At 44.4% G+C, this 8,510-nt stretch overlaps 1 long non-coding RNA gene across 1 annotated transcript; it reads right to left on the bottom strand.

Moving 5' to 3' along the window:
• Positions 1-3,064: 3,064 nt before the first annotated feature.
• LOC138977490 (uncharacterized) lies at positions 3,065-6,725 on the bottom strand. The gene is made up of 3 exons (XR_011459305.1): positions 6,570-6,725; positions 6,247-6,370; positions 3,065-3,482 (listed from the first exon to the last, which is right to left on the bottom strand). It is a non-coding gene; the product is annotated as an uncharacterized lncRNA (long non-coding RNA).
• Positions 6,726-8,510: the final 1,785 nt, after the last annotated feature.

The following is an 8,510-nucleotide window of genomic DNA, read 5'->3' as shown; positions in this document are numbered from 1 at the left end:
AGACAATGATGTCATCATGTACGGCAAAAACTCCGGGCAAACCCTGAACTGCCTCGTCCATTCGACGTTGGAATTCTTCTGGCGCCACTGAAATTCCGAAAGGCATGCGCAGCCAACGAAATTTTCCTTCAGGTGTCTCAAACGTAGTGAGCAAACTGCTCTCTTCATCCAGGTGAACATGCCAAAACCCATTCCGTGCGTCAAAATGACTGAAATAACGCGCACCCTGAAGCTCACCAAGTACGTCGTCTATCGTTTTCATGGGGTAGTCATTGCGTTTGAGCGCTTTGTTCAATGGTTTTGGGTCAAGGCAGAGACGTACTGACCCATTGGGTTTCATGGTAACAACAACGCTACTAACCCAGTCTGTTGGACTGTGTACTGGTGTTATGACCCCTAGTGCTTACAGCCTGTCAAGCTCTTTTTTTTGACTTTGTCGCGAATTGCGAGTGGCCATTTTCTGCATGGTAGTTTGACAGGTGGAACTGTGCTGTCTGTCTGTATGTGTAACACACCCTGAAGATCACCTAGCTCCCCTTCAAAAACGTCATCAAACTGCCCCAAAACTGACTGATCAACCACTGCAATGTTTTCTGTGACCACTTTAATCAGCTCCATTGCCTGCACTGCTCTGAATCCCAAAATTGGTTTGGATTCCCCTTGCACTACTTGGAATCTGACCTTGTACACTTGTTTGTTTTTTGGATTTGTTACCTTCATGATCTTTTCCCCCAGTGGCCTTACCTCCCGCTCATCATACATGCGCAGCTTTTTGTTTGACCTGTCAAGCGACTTGAGTGTTTTGTCCCCTGTGACCTTAGTGTATGTGCTTGTTGACATGCAGTTTGTGCTTGCACCACTGTCGAGCTGGAATGAAATTTCAACCTTGTTGATCATCATTTTGGCATGCACTGCATTCTCACTTCCACCCACATGCAACACATCAAGGTCAACATTATCATCATCATCATCACACAACACATCGTCACAATCATGACATTGACAAGTGTTCATTTGTTTCTTTTCTGTCTTCAAACAGACAGTCGCAAAATGGTTCGGACCCCCACACCGTCGACAGGTCTTCTTGTACGCCGGGCATTGTTCTTTCACCTGCGCATGCTTGCGCCCACAAAACTTACAGTCCACCTGTGTTGCACCTGCCTTTGGTGCCTTTTTGGTCGTCACACCTTTTCTTCCTGAAAAATCACACACTTTATGAACTTCCTCCCCAGTGGATGACATGTCCTTGGCTCGTGTTGATGTGATATCATACAAACGCACAATGTCAATGGCCTTCTGCAGGTCAAGATCCTTCTCCTCCAGAAGTTTCCTTCTGATTTCATCACTGCAGATGCCTGCCACCAGTCTGTCCCTGATGAGACGGTCCTCCATCTGCCCAAAACGACAATTCTTTGCCAAAGTACGAAGCACAGTCACATACGTGTTGACACTCTCATCTTCCTTTTGAGCTCTCTGGTTAAGTTTGTAAGTCTCATAGGTCTCATTCGTCTGCATTACACAGAACTGCTCAAACTTCTCCAACACTTTCTCAATGTTATGCCTGTGCGTGGGATCGTCAAACTTCCATGTCTCTACCAACTCTGCCGCATCCTCACCTGCGACAGTGAGAAACACTGCCGTTTGAAACTCGGACTTTTCTTCACTCAACCGTGACGCAATCGAATAATTCACCCACTGCCTTTTCCACTTCTTCCACTGAGACTCCAAATTGTCTTTCGCCGTGTGGAAATCTAAACTCCCCGGCGGTTTCAGTCCCGCTCCCGAAAACCGTTTATCACGAGTAAGCTCCCTTTGAGCTTGCTCGGCGTTTTCTGCCATATTTCGCAAGTTTGAATACAGTTTTAAACACTAATGAAGAAGCTGACACCATGTAACGTTAGTGCATGTCTGTAACAAACCTCTCACACTGGACAATGTCAACAAAGACGGTATTGGAGTTTCTCTTGACTCTGGTTTATTCCACGACACAGCGTCGCCATGCTCCTCGCATGCGCCCCCTATGCATGACGGTCACACAACGTCTTATTAGCCAAAACCAAGCCAATATCGTATCATTAGGGTCCAGCAGACTTTAATTGTGTGTCTGTGTGTGTATCTGTCTGTCTGTCTGTCTGTCTGTAACAGCTTATTGCTGGGAAACTACTGGGCGCAGTTCGTTCAAAAGTTGATACACTAACTTGATAATAGGTCCGATTGATCGTATTAAAACTTCATAATGTTACCTGGGACCTAAATGCGAATTAATCCACAAAAACGACTCTTAACGGTGGGCGCAATTCGCGGTGGGATAGAACTGCCGTTCGGCTGATAGAACCGCCGAACACGTCACACAGTGACGAGAAAAGCATGCGTATCGCATGCGAGACGATTTGCAAGCCAGCCAGCGGGTGGGGATTTGGTCTCGCTGAGACTGAAAGAGAGACAGAGAGCACGAGAGATAGAGCGACAGGGACACACAGTGATTCAAGGTGCACAACTCTAGTAAAGTTGTCGTAGCACGTCCGCCTATGGCCAAAGTGATCCGGGTTCGATTCCCGGCATGGGCGGTCTATGTTTTTTGTGTTTTTTGGTTAAATTCTTGTTTACTATTGTTTATTATGAACGTTTTAATGTTTTATTTTAGTTTTTACTCTAATACTTTTTTGAATTGTGTAAAAAAATTTATTTTTTTTAAATCCACGTGCACAAGACAAAAACTTTCATACTGGGGGAGCGAGCCAGTCTGAAGAGTACTCGGGTCCAGCGCCAGCGTTTTTTATTGACATGTAATTCTCAATGTTTTTGTGTGTGTATATGCCGGTACAGGTAATGCACTACTTTGTATTAGTGTTTGATTAGTGTTAACATCTCTAATCACACACACACACACACACACACACACACACACACACACACACACACACACACACATACACACACACACACACTGGCACACACACACACACACACACACACACAAACACACACACACACACACACACACCTATGACACACACACACACACACACACACACACACACGTGACATTGAAACCAAACACAAGTTTCTGCTAATAGCTTTAATGATATGAAATATCGGAACAGAAATGCATACAGTCAGTGAAGAGAACGTTATCGACAAAATCCGAGCTTCTGTGTATATTAGGGAATGTTAGGAATTAAAAGAACCTTTTTGTTAAGGACTACTACTGGAAAGTTCGATAATCGGGATTGTATTTTATTTGATTTTAATAACCTGGACGAGACGTCATGAAGCTAGAGATACCTTTTTACAATACCACTGATGGTTTGCAGAAGTACCGTTTATTATCTTGGGGAGAAACCGGAAAACAAGGATAGACAAATCAGATTTATTCAGCGTGATGAGTCAGTGGTGACGTCATTGTGTAGGCTGACCAAGATCTCAGCTAACACTTTTGCAGCTGTTAACATGCTCCGTCCCCCACCTTGGTTATGCTCGAACTGAAAATGAAAGAAATACAAACTTGTAAAATATACACAATGTATTCCAATAAACGAACTATTTTTTGTCCAGAGCTCACGATCACTACAGCAATGACCGCTTGGCTGCCGAGTCTACAATCGTCACGTGATGATCAGTATCGGGTCACGTGTGTCGGCTAACAAACATGGCGTCTTTTCTTTCGGAAATCGGTCGAACATGGAGGCGGTGATCGTGATCTACGATGTGAATATTTTCGAAAGAAAAACGCGTCGTACTTTACTTGCTTGGTTGATTCAATTACGCTTTTAAACAAACAGTATAGTGTTCCTTATCCCGATGTCACGTAAGAAAGTTACATTTCCCCTCGTGACATTATAGGATGTGTCTGAAACACGTGTACCGGAAACACGTGTAGATTGTTTGTCTCACTAAAAGCAAGGATATTTACTCTTTCACTACCAATACAAACCCGGCACAGTTATTTCCGAACATCGTGTATTCCCATTCCACCACAAAGTGACATTCTCCTACTGCCTGCATCGTGTATTCCCATTCCACCACAAAGTGACATTCTCCTACTGCCTGCATCGTGTATTCCCATTCCACCACAAAGTGACATTCTCCTACTGCCTGCATCGTGTATTCCCATTCCACCACAAAGTAACATTCTCGTACTGCCTGCATCGTGTATTCACATTCCACCACAAAGTGACATTCTCCTACTGCCTGCATCGTGTATTCCCATTCCACCACAAAGTGACATTCTCCTACTGCCTGCATCGTGTATTCCCATTCCACCACAAAGTGACATTCTCCTACTGCCTGCATCGTGTATTCCCATTCCACCACAAAGTGACATTCTCCTACTGCCTGCATCGTGTATTCCCATTCCACCACAAAGTGACATTCTCCTACTGCCTGCATCGTGTATTCCCATTCCACCACAAAGTGACATTCTCCTACTGCCTGCATCGTGTATTCCCATTCCACCACAAAGTGACATTCTCCTACTGCCTGCATCGTGTATTCCCATTCCACCACAAAGTGACATTCTCCTACTGCCTGCATCGTGTATTCCCATTCCACCACAAAGTGACATTCTCGTAATGCCTGCATCGTGTATTCACATTCCACCACAAAGTGACATTCTCCTACTGCCTGCATCGTGTATTCCCATTCCACCACAAAGTGACATTCTCCTACTGCCTGCATCGTGTATTCCCATTCCACCACAAAGTAACATTCTCGTACTGCCTGCATCGTGTATTCACATTCCACCACAAAGTGACATTCTCCTACTGCCTGCATCGTGTATTCCCATTCCACCACAAAGTAACATTCTCGTACTGCCTGCATCGTGTATTCCCATTCCACCACAAAGTGACATTCTCCTACTGCCTGCATCGTGTATTCCCATTCCACCACAAAGTAACATTCTCGTACTGCCTGCATCGTGTATTCACATTCCACCACAAAGTGACATTCTCGTAATGCCTGCATCGTGTATTCACATTCCACCACAAAGTAACATTCTCGTACTGCCTGCATCGTGTATTCACATTCCACCACAAAGTGACATTCTCGTAATGCCTGCATCGTGTATTCACATTCCACCACAAAGTGACATTCTCCTACTGCCTGCAGTACCGCACCCCACACACCTGCATAATTATCTCTTTCTTTCAATATATGCGATCAATATACATAACATACACTCATTGCATAATCACAATACGTCAAGAATTCCCATTCCAACACCTGAAAGTAACATTGATCATTTTCACACCAAGACCTGTGCGGCACGCATTCAGAGGGCTATAGCTGTTGCCGTCGGAGCCGTACACAGACAGACAGACATAGACGGACAACACAAAGAAAGAAAGAAAGAAAGACAGACATAGACAGACAGACAGACAGACATAGACAGACAGACAGACATAGACAGACATAGACAGACAGACATAGACAGACCTACATACATAGACAGACAGACAGACATAGACAGACATAGACAGACATACAGACATAGACAGACATAGACAGACATGGACAGACATGGACAGACAGACATACATACATAGACAGACAGACAAAGACAGACGGCCAGATAGACAGACATAGATATACAGACATCGACAGACAGACATAGACAGAAAGACATAGACAGACAGACAGACAGACAGACAGACAGACAGACAGAAACAGACAGACATACATAGACAGACATACATAGACAGACAGACAGACATAGACAGACAGACATCATAGACAGACAGACAGACGGCCAGATAGACAGACAGACACAGACAGACAGACAGACGGCCAGATAGACAGACAGACAGACGGCCAGATAGACAGACAGACACAGACAGACAGACAGACGGCCAGATAGACAGACAGACATAGACAGACAGACATACATAGACAGACAGACAAAGACAGACATACACACATAGACAGACATAGACAGACAGACATAGACAGACATACATACATAGACAGACAGACAGACATAGACAGACAGACAGACACACAAACATAAGGCTGGACCTATTGTATGAGCGGCATGGTTTCTAAATCGAGGCTGGGGTACAGTGGCTGGCCGAGTCCCACAAATACTGTTGAATTGTAGCATTCTCAATGGGTGCTTGAGGTCTCTCAAAGAGCAACACTGTACACTTGCCGGATAAAGGGAGTGGGTGAGGGGGAGGGGGACTTCCGGAACCTATGAGACCCCCCTCAGACCCAGCCCTGCATAAAGACAGACAGATGGATTCTTACTCGCAATCTTGCGCCCTCTGCAACATACACTCGTTGCCGTACGTCTTTCCGTCAGAGCCGCACACCGGGCTGTACATCCTGTTGCATCCACGATTGGACTGACACGCTGTGGCCGTGCTGAAGGCTGCGTGAGGAAAAAAGAATAACAATAAGGTGCAGAAAACAAAATATGGGTTGCAAACACAGACTGAAGAACAGACAGACAGTCGGACAAGACAGTCAGACACACACACACACACACACACACACACACACACACACACACACAAACACACACACAAACACAGACACAGACACATACATACAGAAGCAAAAAAGCATACCCATGAGGCCGAGGAAAAGAAGAACCAGAACAACTTTCATCTTGACGGTAAGGGTTTGTACTTGATGCTCAATTGATCCTGTATCATAGAAAGTCTCCCTATTTATACAACACAATCCACATTTGTTTTCCTTATCTTTAAATCAGCATGTGTTGTGTTCATTAGCTCGGTGCAACACTATCTCTTGATCACGTAGTGCAAACACATAATTTATCATGTTCAATATCCAGTGTCCTTGTTCTAACAAATGAAGCAATGAATTGTACACAGAGAGTGTATTTGTCTGTCTGTTTGTCTGTCTTTGTGTCTTTCTCTGTCTGTGTGTCTGTCTTTGTGTCTTTCTCTGTCTGTCTGTGTGTTTGTCTGTCTTTGTGTCTTTCTCTGTCTGTGTGTCTGTCTTTGTGTCTTTCTCTGTCTGTCTGTGTGTCTGTCTTTGTGTCTTTCTCTGTCTGTCTGTGTGTCTGTCTTTGTGTCTTTCTCTGTCTGTGTGTCTGTCTTTGTGTCTTTCTCTGTCTGTCTGTGTGTCTGTCTTTGTGTCTTTCTCTGTCTGTCTGTGTGTCTGTCTTTGTGTCTTTCTCTGTCTGTGTGTCTGTCTTTGTGTCTTTCTCTGTCTGTGTGTCTGTCTTTGTGTCTTTCTCTGTCTGTGTGTCTGTCTTTGTGTCTTTCTCTGTCTTTGTGTCTTTCTCTGTCTGTGTGTCTGTCTTTGTGTCTTTCTCTGTCTTTGTGTCTTTCTCTGTCTGTGTGTCTGTCTTTGTGTCTTTCTCTGTCTGTCTGTGTGTCTGTCTTTGTGTCTTTCTCTGTCTGTGTGTCTGTCTTTGTGTCTTTCTCTGTCTGTGTGTGTGTCTTTGTGTCTTTCTCTGTCTTTGTGTCTTTCTCTGTCTGTGTGTGTGTCTTTGTGTCTTTCTCTGTATGTGTGTCTGTCTTTGTGTCTTTCTCTGTCTGTGTGTGTGTCTTTGTGTCTTTCTCTGTCTGTGTGTCTGTCTTTGTGTCTTTCTCTGTCTGTCTGTGTGTCTTTCTCTGTCTGTCTGTTTGTCTGTCTTTGTGTCTTTCTCTGTCTGTGTGTCTGTCTTTGTGTCTTTCTCTGTCTGTCTGTGTGTCTGTCTTTGTGTCTTTCTCTGTCTGTCTGTGTGTCTGTCTTAATGTCTTTCTCTGTCTGTCTGTGTGTCTGCCTTTGTGTCTTTCTCTGTCTGTGTGTCTGTCTTTGTGTCTTTCTCTGTCTGTGTGTGTGTCTTTCTCTGTCTGTCTGTGTGTCTGTCTTTGTGTCTTTCTCTGTATATGTGTCTGTCTTTGTGTCTTTCTCTGTCTGTGTGTCTGTCTTTGTGTCTTTCTCTGTCTGTGTGTCTGTCTTTGTGTCTTTCTCTGTCTGTGTGTCTGTCTTTGTGTCTTTCTCTGTCTGTGTGTCTGTCTTTGTGTCTTTCTCTGTCTGTGTGTCTGTCTTTGTGTCTTTCTCTGTTCGTCTTTGTGTTTCTCTTAGTGTTATTTCTCTCCATCTTTCTCTTATTCTCATAAATTATTTTAAATACTTCGATTTTGAAAGCAATGTAACTTGGGATAGTGTACCTTGCTTTAACATGAAAAAAAGACTGACAGTTAGCAACTCTCTCAACGAAAAGTCTTTGTCTTACTAATAACAGGTAAACAATGTGAATTCATCGCGTAAAACTCAAAGGAATCCAACATTTCAGCATGTTAACTTGATATTGCATACAATATTGCGGGGAAAAAGCCTATATCTCCTCCCGCTACCAAGCCCCCTCCCGCCACCCCTCCCCCTCTTCTCCCCTCTTCAGATTTATAATTTGACTGATTCTGAAACATCGTAGAGAATCAGCGACGGGCGCTGTGGCGGGGTGGCAAGACGTCGGCCTCTTAATCGGAAGGTCGAGGGTTCGAATCCCGGCCGCGGCCGCCTGGTGGGTTAAGTGTGAAGATTTTTCCGAT

This window comes from Littorina saxatilis, linkage group LG9 (genome assembly GCF_037325665.1).
Source record: "Littorina saxatilis isolate snail1 linkage group LG9, US_GU_Lsax_2.0, whole genome shotgun sequence".
NCBI classification, from domain to species: domain Eukaryota; kingdom Metazoa; phylum Mollusca; class Gastropoda; order Littorinimorpha; family Littorinidae; genus Littorina; species Littorina saxatilis.
This window is presented reverse-complemented; position numbering and strand designations above follow the sequence as displayed.